Genomic DNA, 15,317 nt, shown 5'->3' with positions numbered 1-15,317 from the left:
AAGACTATGTTTGACAATCCATATGGATAATTGTTTATTATTTAGCCGTATGCGAAGAGAGTAAACAGAGAAGGCACATAGAGCCCTGACCACAAATAGTTTACTGTGACTTACTCTTGTAGTAGTCCTGCCTTACTTTTGAATTCCAGAAGCCAGCCAGGAGTAAACCTACAGTACTCCTAGCTTTTTTATTTTTTTTATAAAGTATTTTTATGGAGATTTTTCAAAATATAAGGTACAGCCATAAACAAAATAAACACCACCAAATACATACAATCATCAGCGATCTCTGTGCATAAAACAGCATAAGGATTTACATCACAATCCCAGAAGCCCAATATGGTCCTACCAAACCACCCATATTTGATGATGCTTCTGTGGGCAGCCACGTGCAGCATACACAGGCTTCTCTATTTTAAATACCAGTCCATGACTCTCTGCCATGCAAGCAGGTCAGGGGCAGATGCAGAAATCCAATCTCAAGTTTTCCAGGCAAGGTTCACAGGCCCACCAAATACCTCTCAGACCTCCTGCCTTCCAGCTCCTCCAGCAGCCCCAGAACCACGATCTGAGGAGAACGATCAGGCGGTCAACCCAAACACATCAGCGAAGACCCCTAAAAGCTGGGACCGATGCCGCTGTATTAGGGGGCACAGCCAAATCATATGATAGAAATCTGCGGTGCCAGAAGCTTCATCACCCTTCACAGCTGCTTCCGGCATCAGGTAGGTCACATGAAGAACATTAACTTGGATCACATGGAGCCAGGAGGAGATGGCTAGCTCCTGTGGCGCCATAAGTGCCTCCCTCCATTGCCCATAATCCAGGGCCCCCAACCAGGCATCCCAATGCATGCGTAGAGGTAGGATCAAGTCCGGGGAGTTAATGACCAGGGACCGATAAATCTGCAAAACTTCCCCTTGAGCCATGGGGGACTTATGGATCTTAACCTCTGTGGGGCTATATTCAGGGACCTACACCAAAGTGAGCGTATGATAAGATAAGACATGTCAAATCTGAAAGAAACAGAAAGAACTAAGTGTGGTGCAAGTGAAAATCTTCTTGTAAGTCGGAAAATGGGCATGCAGTGGATCCCTGCCATACATCTCCCAACTGAGAGATGTCATTCAGGTCCCATCATACGAACCCACGTAGACCCGCCACATGTCGAAGCAGCTTGTTCCTCCAGAGTGGCAGTCTGCAATGTATTCCTACCACCTCCCCCCGACCAGTCCATCTCGCAGTGACCCGCCAAATCCGTAACACTACCCCATTAGGGTCCAGTAAAGCGTGAGGGTATGGTGACCCATGTAAGCAGTCAGTTATCTTTTCCCACGACATGATGGAAAGTTCCACGCGATACACTGGATCTTTTCGTCCCCTGTGGAGCCAGTCATTCAAGACCACCAGGTGGGAGGCCCAGTAATAAATCTGTACGTCGGCTGCTGTCAAACACCCATCAAATTCACGAAACGCTATACACAGAACCAGATGGGTCCACAAGAAAGAACATATAAGGGCCTGAACTGAGCAGAACCAGGATGAAGCAATAAATTACTCCTTACTTAACCCATCTGCCCTGTTAAGTATCAAGAATCTATTTATGCATTGTTGACTTGATCCAATAAAATCCTTTTTGGCAAGGTGTTCGAACACAAACCTACCGAGCTAATTTTTTAAAACCAACAAAGGGAATATTTTAAAGGGTGCATAGGTCATAGGCAGGTGTAGCACAGTGGGGTGTAAAGAAAGCTCTCCGTCACTACGCCTTGGAGGGGTGTGCAAACTGGTGCATTCTCATTTTAGGTGTGAAGCAATCAGACCCTTGAACTATTTGCCCGCTACACAATTGACAGGAAACACCAGCACTGCAGACAGTTTATAAATAAGACATATTATGTTAGCCCTAATGTGATTCCAATAAAGTCAAACTATATTGTCTATTTGGCACAGTTATCCGAGATATCCAGAATCCCCTCCCAGTGCTCCACATGCGTCAATTAAACCAGAACACCGAAATATAGCTTGCATTGTGTACATCAACATGAAGTGGGAAGGAAGCAATGAACTCTCTATGGCAGATAACACAATGCATTCAATGAACAGTGATTCAGTGCCGAACTGGCAGTCGTTGATAGAGAGAAGGCAGCACGGCCAGCCATTGTTACCGTGTATTGTTGGCGGAGGTTTCGCTTCTCACTCCTCCTTTGTGGTCCTCGCCACGGCGATGCTATAAAACGGCAGCCCTGCGAGGGAAGGCTGCAGTCTGTCGGCTCCGTGATAGCGCGAGGTGCATGGTGTGTAGCTGCCGGAAATAACGGGGTCCGCTGTAGTGCTGCTGGCCCCACACCCTGCGCTTCGCATCGGCACAGGCAGAGGCCTCGCCCATCGACCGTGCCGGGATTGGCTGACTCGCCCTCGCGGGTCCTCCGCAGACTGATGGATGCTGAAGGGCTGCCCTGCACACCTTAGAGTTTTTATTTATTTATTTATTTAATGCGTTTTTATATAGCGCGGACTTTACCCGAAGGTGTCAGAGCGCTTCACAATAGGAGCAGAAATGATACATAAGGAGAAAAATTACAAGTGACATGTTACAAAATCAAACGTTACGGTCCATGAGGCTAGCTTGCAGAGATGCTGCCTGCCTCCGCCTCGTCACAAACCGAGGCAGCGGTGTGGACAGTATCACTTCCGAGCTCCGGAAACCGCAGCGCTCATTTAAAAACACAGTTCGGGGGTATTTCTGTCATTTCTCAGCTCCAGTGCGTAGGCTAATAGCAAAGCGAGGGTGCGTGACCCGGATGCTGGGAGGTCAGGGAAGTCCCTGCGCAGTGTTCTGTATGTCACAGGCAGGGTCGCCTTTAGTACTGAAGGCGCTCTGTGCGACAAGGTTTGTTGGCGCCCCGACCACCTCACCACGGATTCCCTCACTACCACCATTTGACAATGCCCCCCCAAGTCTCCATAACCACTGTCTCTTAGATTCATTTAGTTTTATAGCGCCACTCATACCTGTTTAAGGTGTCAGAACACTTTACATCACACACACCTTGCACAGAGACAATCTACATGTGTAAATTAGTGTATAGGAAAAATTATATAAGACAGAGTTCTACCAGGTGTAGGAGTCACATGTCATCGTATGTATAGTTAGAGTCCTTGGTCTGGAAAAGCACAAATTCAGAATTTAAAATGTAACACCATGGTTAGGGGGTTTTCTTTTATAATAAGAATTGATTTCTACCCAAATGAACTCTTTTTGCAATATTAGGATAAGGAAAGACTGGGCGAAAAACATGCAGCTGTAATGTATTCCTTGCAGTTTGCATGCAGCTCTTTAACGACAGTTAATAGCTCACTGCTCTATATTAGGATATTAACTTTTAAATTGCAAGTAACAAAAGGATCTCCCTTACTAAAGGATGACCCATTGACCTATTTATAGCTTATGCACTTTGTGATCTGAATGGGACACCTTCTTTGCAGCCAGCATATTAACCTTCTGCGCTTTGATGAGTCAAAAAGCTCCAGTCTCTCTAGAGGAAGAACATTAATCATCGGAGTTATCGAGACATTTTTATTGATGCTTGAAAATTGCTGGGACAAGGAACGTTGCATCTGGTGCTTTTAAAACAAACATGGCACCCCCACCCCAAGTCAGCGCCCGGTGCGGTGGCACTGATCGCACCGCCCTAGAGCAGGTCCTGGTCACAGGCGCGCTTGCCTGCCTCGATGAATCTTGACGTGTCCTCGCCCAGGGACGAAGCATCTTCTAGCGGGTTATGTATCCATCGGCTCCGCCAGCGCTGTGTGTCTCTGTGACGAGAGTCCCTCTCAGCGCCAGCTGCGGGGGAACGCAGTCACAATCATTCATTTTAGAAATAGGAGTTCGTTTAAAAACGTATTAACATATAATGTATTACTCTAAAACTATTTCCACCGTCTCCTTCCATCTTTTACATGCATATGTTCAGCAGAACGTCCAGTGCGCACCACGTTGATGGAACCAGCCCTTGCTTACTGCTGGACATGGAAGGTTATCGCGACACTCAGCAAATCCACTGAGTAAAGGGCCGGATTGGGACCAAAAACAGACCCGAGCAGCCCGAAAATAAGTGGCCCAGATTAGCGAATTTCAACTTTTTGTAAAGCCCCGCTTTTTTAGGTCGCACCTAGGCAGTGCTTGCGCTGTCTCATTGAGACATACTGTATTCAGGTATGGACTTAAATCTCCACCCACTCTCTGCCCATATTTTTAATTGGCTTGTATCACTATCCTTTGTAAATGTTTGCTTCTGATTTTTTAATAGGCTTATTACTCCCTCCTTAGAAGCTCCCTTTACTCTGTTGTTACTTACCTCCCATGAGGACTGGCCCTCTTACTTGTGTCCTTACTCAGGAGCTTTTATTAGCAGTTTGGAAAACCTTTTACTTAATTAATGTACACAGCACTCAAGTGATAGCTTCAGCAATGGCAGCTGCTTCCCGCCTAACAGAATTGGCATTTGCATTTCTGGGATTCCTACTCATCAGTCAGTCAATTCATATCATTCAATACTTATAAGATCATAAAAGTACAAATGTGAAAAGATAAAAACATCCATCCAAGTACAACATTTTAAAAAAAAAATCATCTAAAAGTATACATTGAAAACATACAAAGCATTCAGGGCCGGACTGGGAAACAAAACCGGCCCTGGCAAAGTCTTCAGCTGCCCCCCCACCTACCGGGAGGTTGGGGGTGCGGCTGAGCTGTTTGCCAGAGCCGGTTTCGGACGATTTTGTTACAGCGGCCGATATTGCAGTTATGCTGCAAAAACGGCCCTGTAACAAAGTCGGCCCACCAGGGTTTCCAAAACCGCCCTCAACCCTGGCGGACCACCAGGGAAATTCCCGGTGCCCGCTACGGCCAGTACGGCCCTGAAAGCATTCATGATGACTGAACAATCGGTTAAAAACAATTAATAAAAACATAGCATATAATTCATTCTTTGGTATTATACAGTCGCCTAGTTTTCCATGATAAGGATAGAAAAGACGCCACGGTGTGACAGACGAGGGGATCGGGCAGTGATTGTAAAAAAATACATTCCTATGCAACACTGTGTGAAATTATATTTGTGCATAACGGGCAATATGAATTTTTTGTGGTGTACCACATAAAATTTACAAAAGAAAAAAAAGCGGAAGTTTGATTGAGTGGAGACACCGTTCTAGGGACAGAATGGAAGATCATGACTAGAAAAGATTCCTGCTGATGGGCCAGCATACAAGGGATAAGATTGAGTCAAAACCTAAGTAAGAGAAATAGGTGACATAAATTTGTCACTGTGAATAAATATGAGGATTTTCCTTCCTGGACAATCAGTCCCTCTAAGTAAGATTGTACTGATACTTTTAGACAGTTAGTTTTACATCTTTCATTTGCCCTGTATGTGAGAAAACAGGTTTTGATCTCCTGTTTTGAAATTTCAGATCAATCACTTGGCGAAACAAATAGGTGCGCTAGGCCAAGGGAAGAGAGACTATTTTTGATATATGTTGTCCATGGACTCCTATAGGCATGTTCCAGAGAGAGACAATCTTCTATTAACTTCTGAGTAATGGGAACAGATTCTCTTCTCCAGATAGAATGCCATAAAATGATTGGCGCCAGGCTTATTGTGTCATTTATATATGGAACATCGATTTCTGCGTGACATATAAACTTTGAGCAGCTTACTGGGAGGCCTACTAGTTTTTTCCAGAAGATATCCTCCATAATCTGCAGAGCTGAGCAGTTCGAGTAACCCCAGATACCTGCCCCATAAATTGCTACTGAAACGGATTTAGCAATGTAGACTTTTTTGACCATATCAATGGGTTTCACCCCTAGTTTTTTTTTTAAGAGTGTAGGGTGGTTATACTCTTTTCTAGCAATTAACCTCTTGTAGTAATCATATTGGCCCAAGTTAGTTGTCTATCAAAAGTCACCCCTAAGTAAGAAAAAGCATAAAGTTGGGCTACCTTTTGGCCATCTATATGGCCAAAAGCTTGGGGCCTTCCTATCTTTCTGTCCGGTGATTAAAATAAAGGACTTGGCCTTGTGGTATTTAAATCCAAATTACGCATAAATTTCACATAGACCTCTAATAACTTTTGTAGGGCTAGGCCCGTGGAGGAAATTAACACAGCATCATCTACATAGAGGAGGATTGGAGTGCATACTTTATGGATCTTGAGGACATCTGATGTTGAGTCCGCCAGGGAAGCTTCTACCCCATTAGTATCGATGGAAAAGAGAAATGGGGTGAGTACGCAGCGCTGTCAAACGCCACTATTGATTGTAAACGCGCCAACGCACTCTCCCTGCCTCCCATAACGGACACAGGCAGAGGAGTAAAGCTGCCTTATAAAGAGGATGATTGCCTCATCGATACCTATTTCCTTTATTATCCTCCATAGATGTTGATGTGCCGTGCAGTAAAATTCTGCAGATAAGTCCGTAAAAGCGAAGTATAACTTCCCCTGCTTGGCTCTGGTATACTTAGCGATTAACAGACATAAATTGAGGCACTGATCTTGAGTGCCCATCCCCTGTTTGAAACCGTATTGGACCAAAATCAGAACATTGTCATAGGTGGCCCATTCCACAAGTCTGTTCAATGAAACCCGAACCATAAGCTTTGCAGTATTGTCCAGAAGAGAAATTGGTCTGTAGTTTTTGGGCTCAGATTTATCTCCTTTCTTGTAGATGGGTATTAAAATAGATTTCGTCCATGAGTCTGGTGGACCCATTCTAGCGACTACGTTAAAAACGTTTGTCAGCGCCGGACCCCATAAGTCTGGCTGCTCAGTTAAGAAATCTATCGGAGTACCATCCGGGCCGGTGGCTCTATTACTGGAACATTGTATGAGGGCTGCTCTGATCTCACGATGGTTAAAAGTGAGGAGAGGTTTAATGGAGGGAGAAGTAAATGCCTGCTAGGTAGTCAATTCCTCAGCTTTAGGGTCAAATATTGATGGAAAATGACAACCTAAGATTCCTCATCCACATGACAATCCAGATTTGCGGCTGTAGATAGTTTAAGAAAGGGAGCGTTGATAACTCTCCAAATGTCCCTCACATCATTAGAGATGGCAGCTGAATGCAGTTGTTCCTATGCTTCTTCCTTTAGGTTGTTCATTCTAATAGTCATGGCCTCTTTGTACCGGAGGCAGAGAAGTTTGACTAATTCCAAATCTCTAGGCGTGGCTCTAAGAGCCTGGTGTAAGACTGATAGGGACTTGGTACAAGCGTGGTCGAACCATCTAGGGCCTGAGAGTTTGGCAGTGGGATTTTTTCTAGTAAGGAGGCTTTTATTCTCAAATAGCATCAATTCAAAGGCCATAGTTACCTAGATGGGATCAGGCTCTGCTTTTAGGCAGGTCATAATATCATTTTGCCTATTTGTGACCATGGCGGGAACAATGTATGCTTTATCTATTGTGTCCCATTTAAGAATGATCCCTTTGTTCCTGGAGATCGTGGGTTTTGCTCTGGATGGATTCCTACCCATTCCAACTCGCCAATAATAGCAGCATGATCACTAAAATAAAAATACTTATTTCTATGTTGCAAATGACATTTTTTAAGGGGTCTGATATTAATAAGCAATCGATGGTTGAACCCTGAGTTGGTGTGCCAAACGTATTTTGTAACATAACTGTGTTTAAATCTATAGGATTCTGCATCTCTGCATTGTTAATCACGAGGAATCTATTCAAAGCGTCTCCAGAGTGGTTATGGGTAAAATGAAATAAAGATTCACCTGCCTCATCGATTAAGCCACAGGTTGTTAAATTTGAAAAATGACAACAATGCGCATTAAAATCACCCACCCATAAGATATTCGAAGTCTGTTTTAACGTATTAAAAATACATTCATTTCCCCTTCCAACTGGCCAACAACCTTCCTCATATCACCGGTGAAGTTGTTATTATAGAAATCGGTTAATAACACTGTATTACCGCCTGGGCCTTTCAGATACAATAAATGATAAGGTGAATCATTATGATATGACTGGACTACCAGACTGAGGGTATTTTTCAGCAGAATCACGTTCCGTCCCCTAGCATGACCTGATTTTGATGGAAGGGCGGCGGTATAAAAAGAGCGGGAACCATTTAAATTAATTGGTCCAGTTTACCAGATTTCTTGAGGACAGATCAGGTCATAGGAGGTGACTATTTTTAGCCAATCAGGATCAGATAGTTTGGAGCTCAAACCAGCAATATTCCAAATAATTAATTTAACATTATCCATCTGATCACGTAATGCGATCAGTGGCTTGGGACGTTCTGGTCCTGATGTTGTGCAGCTTTAAACAGGAGTAGGAGTTCTCCTGTTCATCCTCTGTCAGTCACAATCCTCTAAGTCATTGAATTGATTGTGGGTGGGGAGAGAGATTAAGGATTGTCCTGACAGAAGGCATTGAGGCTCAGGGTGGGGAAGACTGAGAGAGGCCGCGGGCTCTTGTCTCCAAGGGCTGGCCCTAACTGGTTTATAAAAGAAATGCCCAGCGGCAGCACAAATATTTGAGTGAACGATGATGGCCTGGTCGTAAGCCAATAAAACAATTTCTGAACCAGTTGGTACGAGTTGAAATGAACCAACACACAATCCCCCACAATGGATTTCTTCGTGTCCCCTACCCAGCCCACCCTTCTTGCCAATAAAATTCGAGACAATATCTCCCCCCACCCTCCCATATGTTTAGTAATCCAATGGCATGCTTTAGACATCAATTGGTCTGTGGTTTCCTTTTGGTTACTATATAGTTTGGGGACATTTGCCAGAATTACAACATAAGGACAGGCTGCTGGAGGAAGGGCCAGGCTTGTATGGCATTCTATTTCGCCACCTCTTTTCAATGCGTTCTCTCCATCATATTTTCTTGGTGCCGATGACAGCCCCTTAAATATCCCCTGTGAGGCATCAGGATTAGCAAAGGGTGGCTGCAAATGTTTGAGTTGCTGCATTGAAGGTTGGGCCGGAGTTATGTGGTACCCTGCTGTCATACCTCCTGGATAAGAACATTTAGGCCTTCTACTAGTGTCCACTCTCCCATGGACCAGGTAATCCATTCGGTTAGTGGAGGGGCACAAGAATGCAGAGTTTGGACCATTAGGAATGATTGCCTCTACTACTTCGGCCGATGAATTGGAAGAGAGTGGACCTTTCCCTGCTAAACAAAGAGTCGCTATATTAGCCCCGATTCTAGTTAGTCTGTCTGCAAGCGACTGGAGTAAGACTGTAATTCACTGTTCGATTTTTTAAATCAAAATGTCCGAAATAGGAACAGAGGTCGCAATGGGATCATGGAGAGCAGCTGAAGTTGGTTCCCCCCCCCCCCCCTTTTTCTTTTTCGTGGGTGGTTCTATGGGTACCGGGGGTGAGAGTATGATACTTTCTGTGCAGGCAACCAGGCGTTTTGAGCGAGACATGACTGGCTTTGGCATAGATAGCAATGGGTCAGCTACGGTCACAGCTAAAGGCTCACTTACAGGTTTGCTTAGTTGTCCCGGTAACCCCAAGTCCCCCATGGAGAGTATACGCTCAACGGATTGAATCTCCTTGGCCAATACATCAGTAGCTCTTAATAACAAGCATTTGCAATGCAATAGGTCTCGCATTTACGCGAGTTTAAGCTATTGGCATTGTAAATGACAATGCCTTTTATTTGTTTTAGAAACGAAAATGAAAACAAAAATAAAAGGCATTGTTATTTGCAATGTCAATAGCGCATACTTGCGTAATGCGAAACCTATTGCATTGCAAATGCTTGTCCTGTTTGTAGTGACAGAATCTGAGGAGGCGGTCATAGGATGCAGGGCGACAAAATTGGTTGTCGCACCGAGTGCCAACAGCACTAATGCCGGCCCTGACTATGACAGCTGGTGGCGGTTCTCCTAGGCAAAAATGAGTAAGATCAGTAAGATGCTTCAGACTTTATGAGAAAACTATATGGGCCAGATTGAGGGATGAGTAACTGGAATGTATTCCTCACTTGTTCACTCTCTCTCTCGGTGGCCACCAAGGTTTGAGAATTAATGCCAGAGTATAGTACCTGGTTGGTGATGTGTGAGGTTTTGCATGTGGTGGGGGTTAAGTACATGGATAAGATTCTTGACCTTCGACAACCAGGTAGAGTCACGAACATACAATACATAATGTATACACTAGGGTATATTAGGAACAAATCACACCATCTCCCCACCATACCAGGATGTGATAACCCTCCTCTCTACAGGTCATCACCACAGACCAATGTACTGCTAAGAGGTGCATGCCCCCAAAATAGGGAAACCAGAACTACATTCATCTTTGTTACTTTTATGTAAAAAATGACCACTTCTGATTTCTTTGTGCACGTCACGTTCAAAAAACGAGTAAAATGCACTAAAAAAGCTTCTGTCAAATTACCGTTGTGTGAACTGAGAAGGCCTGAGGTAGTTATGGCCTGTAACAGCGTAGTGTTGAAGAATGCCAGTGTACATGGAACACTACACTTGCACCACAATCTGCTCTGTGAGAGGTCATCTGTAAGTGCTAGAGATACGAGGCACGGATTGCATTCTACACTCACATATATTCATGTATTAAAAGGCGTATATATTTGTCACTGTGACCTTAGTGCTACTATGAACATTTCAAACATCGATTTTGTGTGCCCTGCACTTTACAATCTCTCCCCAGCAGCAGGGAGAGCCGTTACAAGTGGTGCGAAGTGTTTGTTATGGCACTCAGTAACTAATTACTGAGGCCCTGTGGCTCAGTGGTTGTGAGGGGTTTTTAAAGATGAAAACAATACCAGATGATCCGTATTTATTAAAGCTAATAAATAACTGCATGTGTGATTTTTTTTCTACCAAAAAGGGGAACAAAGGGGCATATTAACAAGCCAGGCGATAAAATTATCGCCGCTTTAGAAGCGGCGATAATGGGCTTGATAATATGCTCTATGGAATTCCAATTGAAGCCCATGTTAGACGTCCTTCACATTTAACATGGGTTTCAATTGGAATTGTATCGCCTGGCTTGTTAATATGCCCCTAAGTGTGGTTTGGTCCTTTCCGCACCAAAATCCGCATGCGCCTGTCTGCACGGGCATTTGCTCTCTATAATTTTGATAGTTTATAACCCGCCGACATTCACCGAGGTAAAATGGCGGCTGATGGCCATATTTATTGCTAAAGTCGTGCTTCCGGTCTTGTGCAAACTCGTTTGCTCAATGACAAAAAAAACAGAACAAAAAAAACATGCCATTCATAATGAGGGACGGGGTGAAAAGTCTGCTCCCCTCAAACCCCTGGATAAATTTCGCCACTTTAAACCTGCTGATATTTAATGGAGAGAGAATGCCCGGTAAATGCCGCACTGCGTAGATTTTGGTGCAACAAGCTCTCAAATGCTACAACAAAAAAACGCATGTTGTGCTCATTTTGAGAGAGAACATCGGAATACGTGGTTGTTATGTTGAAATAGGCTACACCCCTACGGGAATCTCTTTACAGGCACCTTACTGGATAAAGAGGAAGAATAAAATCATAAGAAAAAAAGTGCTTCTGTATTTTATCACGAATGAGATTTTTATAAGCAATTTGCTATTTGATTGTGAACATTTTTAAACATATTTGGGATCTCTCAGAAACAAGCTGACTCGATGGTAAAAAGCGGTTGGCAATTACGATGTCACATGTACAGAATTTGGAGCGCAATTAATGTGCAGCTAGTTACCAGCAAGTTGAGCTAATTTATTTCAGGTGTGAATGTCGATAAAAAGCATTGTCGGCTGCAGCTCCGGAACAAAAAGGCATCAGCATTCCTGATTGTGGATATTGATGGCATGCCTTGGTGAACACATGGGCGATTTTGTAAATGTTGTTTCCTTTTACACCATAGCCTCAATAGATCTGTGCTCTGTACAACGCAGCGAACATGCAGCTTGCATCAGTGGAAACTGAGCCGTCAGGCAAAAGGCTGCATCGAACCTGAAACTTGGTCTGACTACCGGTGACCGAAAACAGATGCGTGGCCGAAAGGCTGGGCGAGAAGGGAGGGGGGAATGCCACCATCAGAGGAGCCTGATTAAAGCTGAAAAGTGACACGACCGCGCGAATAAACAAGCTGCGATGAGGTGGGGAGAGAAGGGAGGGGGAAGGTCAATCCAAGGAGCAGAAAGGAAACTGATTAGAAGGGAGGGGGTAGTGTGAAAAGAGCGGAGAGAGAAGGGAGGGTGTAATAAAAAACAAAGGAGCCAAAGCTATAGAGAAGGGAGGGGGGAGTGGGAGCAGCTGTGCACGTGCATGTGATCGTGCACTCAAGGTTTAGGCCAGCCAAAAGACTGTGGGTAGCACTTTGAAAATCCCACATACAAAATGTCTCTTTGAGCTTTTGGCTCAGCGAGACCTAAAAAGGAGTCTAAGGTGTTGACGGGCTCACCTCCTAGCATAGTTGTTGTAGACTTTTGTTTCCCCATCTGCAGATTGGACACTTGGGCATCTGAAATCGCACATGTTAGAGTGGGGCCCAGCCCCAGTCTCCTTCGGGGTCTGACAGGCGTGGAAGGCCTGCCCTTGGCCTGGGCTTTGCCCGGGTGTGCATGTGTGCATCCAGCGCAGCGGGAGACCCGTGCTCTTTAAAAAGCACCTCAGAGCGCAGAATGGCAGAATTCTGCGCGGGAGTTGGTGGGGGTTGTAGGCTCCAGCTTCCATTCACCAGAAAACAAAGGTGTCGGTCTTCCCCGCACAGCAGGAGACCCAGGCCATTTAAAGAGCGCCTTCGGGTGCGGATTGGCAGAGTCCTTCGCGGGCATTGCTCGGGTTGTAGGCTCCAGCCTCCCCTTACCAGAAAACAAAGGTGCCAGTCATCAGACGCGTTCTAAGGGTGTCTGTTCATGCACTTCCCTCTACCATGTTATATTTACTTTTTGGCCAGCTTATTTACTTTGAATTGATCTGGAATGATTCTCCGCACCATGTGTTTCAGATGCTTCACTGCTTGCCTGCTGCAAACGTGTTTTTTTTATTTTTGTCTCTCTGCACCCCCCCATAACTGCTTGATACCCCTCCTAGATCGCGGTTTATTTTTTATGTTTAATTTGAATTGCTTAGATCCCAGGCAGGAGATAAAGTGATTTTCTAATAATTACAGAATATTGAGCCGAGGCTTGAACACTGGTCAAACACTGGTCCCCAGCTTCTGAGTCGGCAGTTCTGACAGCTGAACCACATACTCTCCCTCTGGTTTCTCTTCAGTGAACACCCCATACAAAGTTGAGTCAATACCGACACTCGCGAGCAGGCTAGGGCTCTGGGGGAGATGTTATATCTCATCTCTAAGAGGTTGTCAATTATTTTAAAGCCTGTGGGCCCGATTCACAGAACTAATTTAAGACAAAATCCTAAACTTACTACCATTTTGGTATTCACAGAAGGCACTTACTCATTTTGGTATTCACAGAAGGCACTTACTCATTTCGGTATTCACAGAAGTTAGGAGTCCTAACTTTAGGACTCCTAAATGCCTTCTGTGAATACCGAAAGTCTTAAAATTAGGATTTTTCTCAGTTTAGTAGTAGTATAGTTAGGACTCCTAACTTTAGGACTCCTAAATGCCTTCTGTGAATACCGAAATTCTTAAAATTAGGATTTTTCTCAATTTAGTAGTCCTAAATTTAGGACTCCTAACTTTAGGACTCCTAAATGCCTTCTGTGACTACCGAAAGCCTTAAAATTAGGATTTTTCTCAGTTTAGTAGTAGTATAGTTAGGACTCCTAACTTTAGGAATCCTAAATGCCTTCTGTGAATACCGAAAGTCTTAAAATTAGGATTTTTCTCAATTTAGTAGTCCTAAATCTAAATTTAGGACTACTAAATTGAGAAAAATCCTAATTTTAAGACTTTCGATATTCACAGAAGGCATTTAGGAGTCCTAAAGTTAGGAGTCCTAACTATACTACTACTAAACTGCGAAAAATCCTAATTTTAAGACTTTCGGTATTCACAGAAGGCATTTAGGAGTCCTAAAGTTAGGACTCCTAACTTCTGTGAATACCGAAATGAGTAAGTGCCTTCTGTGAATACCAAAATGAGTAAGTGCCTTCTGTGAATACCAAAATGGTAGTAAGTTTAGGATTTTGTCTTAAGTTAGTTCTGTGAATCGGGCCCCGAGTGTCTGGGTGCTGCAACTGTGAAATGTTAGAAATGTGGGTCTCCAGTTGGCAATGATTTCCACCCTGTCCAAGTAGGGACCCTTACTTCTAGTCAGGATAAGGGGGTTATACTCCTAAAATAACCCCTGCTCACCCCCTTGGTATCTTGACACGAGCAGTCAGGCTTATCTTAGAGGCAGTGTGTAAAGCATTTGCACATAACCAACAGTAATACAGTGTAAGCACTACAAAAGGACACCACACCAGTTTAGAAAAATATCCAATATTTTTAGATACTTAAAACAAGACCAAAAACTATAAAAATCCACAATACAGTACTTAGAAATCTTCAATTATCACAATAACCTTGCAAAACAGTTCCTTGAAGTCAATTGCTCCCTCTGGGGCCATCACGGCGTCGTGAACTAACAAATGTAAACAGTTCTGGCTGACCGCGACATCGCAGGCCAGCTACGGCATCGGGAAGACCAGCAAAACAGTACCTTTAGAAATGCAGGGCATCAGCAACCTCTCATTGAGCTTCCGCAAGCACGGCGTCCGCAGGCGTCGGTTCCCGAAGTCGGTGCAGGAGTCGTCGGGCCCTTGAAGTCGCACGTGTTGCAGATCGAACTCCTCGCGGTTGAAGTCAGGATCGCTGGCGTCAGCAGGCGTCGGGTGCTGCGGTGAGAAGTGCAGCGGTGCGACGTGCAATGCCCTCAGGTCGCGGTGCGAGCAGTGGCTCGTTGGCGGCGCCAGATGGCCTTTTCAGTGAGACCAGGGTCATGGTGCGAAGTGATGCGGTGCTTGTAACTGTGCTGGCAGGTCATGGTGCTGGCAGGTCATGGTGCAAGCAGCGGAATCGTCGTTGCTGAAGCGCTGTCTTCTGCTGACGAATGGCATTGATGGCGCCGGTAGGCCAAGGCTGCGGTGCAGGATGAGGGCGGTGCGTCATGTAACTTTACAAGCAGTGCCCTTGAAACACTGTGCAAGCAGTGGCGTCGAGTTCGGCATGGAGCAGTGTCATCGGGGATACCAAGGTGGAGTCGTTAAGTGAAGCGATGCAGAGTGTGGTGCCCACAGGTAGTGATGCGAGCGGCGGCTTGGTGGCAGCGTCAGCAGGCGTCGTTGGTGAGATTAG

At 44.7% G+C, this 15,317-nt stretch overlaps 1 protein-coding gene across 2 annotated transcripts in view; it reads right to left on the bottom strand.

The window, feature by feature from the left end:
• Positions 1-14,922, bottom strand: part of SLC25A53 (solute carrier family 25 member 53) — a 51,543-nt gene extending 36,621 nt beyond the window's left edge. The window contains exon 1 of one of the 2 annotated variants that reach the window (XM_085607694.1): positions 14,683-14,922. The gene's annotated coding sequence lies outside the window, so the exon portion shown is untranslated. Of the gene's footprint in view, positions 1-2,168; positions 2,414-14,682 lie in introns of those variants that run through there. The other variant, XM_085607693.1, reaches the window with a different exon arrangement.
• Positions 14,923-15,317: the final 395 nt, after the last annotated feature.

The sequence above is a fragment of the Triturus cristatus genome, chromosome 5_2, assembly GCF_964204655.1.
Source record: "Triturus cristatus chromosome 5_2, aTriCri1.1, whole genome shotgun sequence".
NCBI classification, from domain to species: Eukaryota; Metazoa; Chordata; class Amphibia; order Caudata; family Salamandridae; genus Triturus; species Triturus cristatus.
The sequence above is the reverse complement of the archived record's forward strand: the minus strand, read 5'-3'. Positions and strand labels throughout refer to the sequence as shown.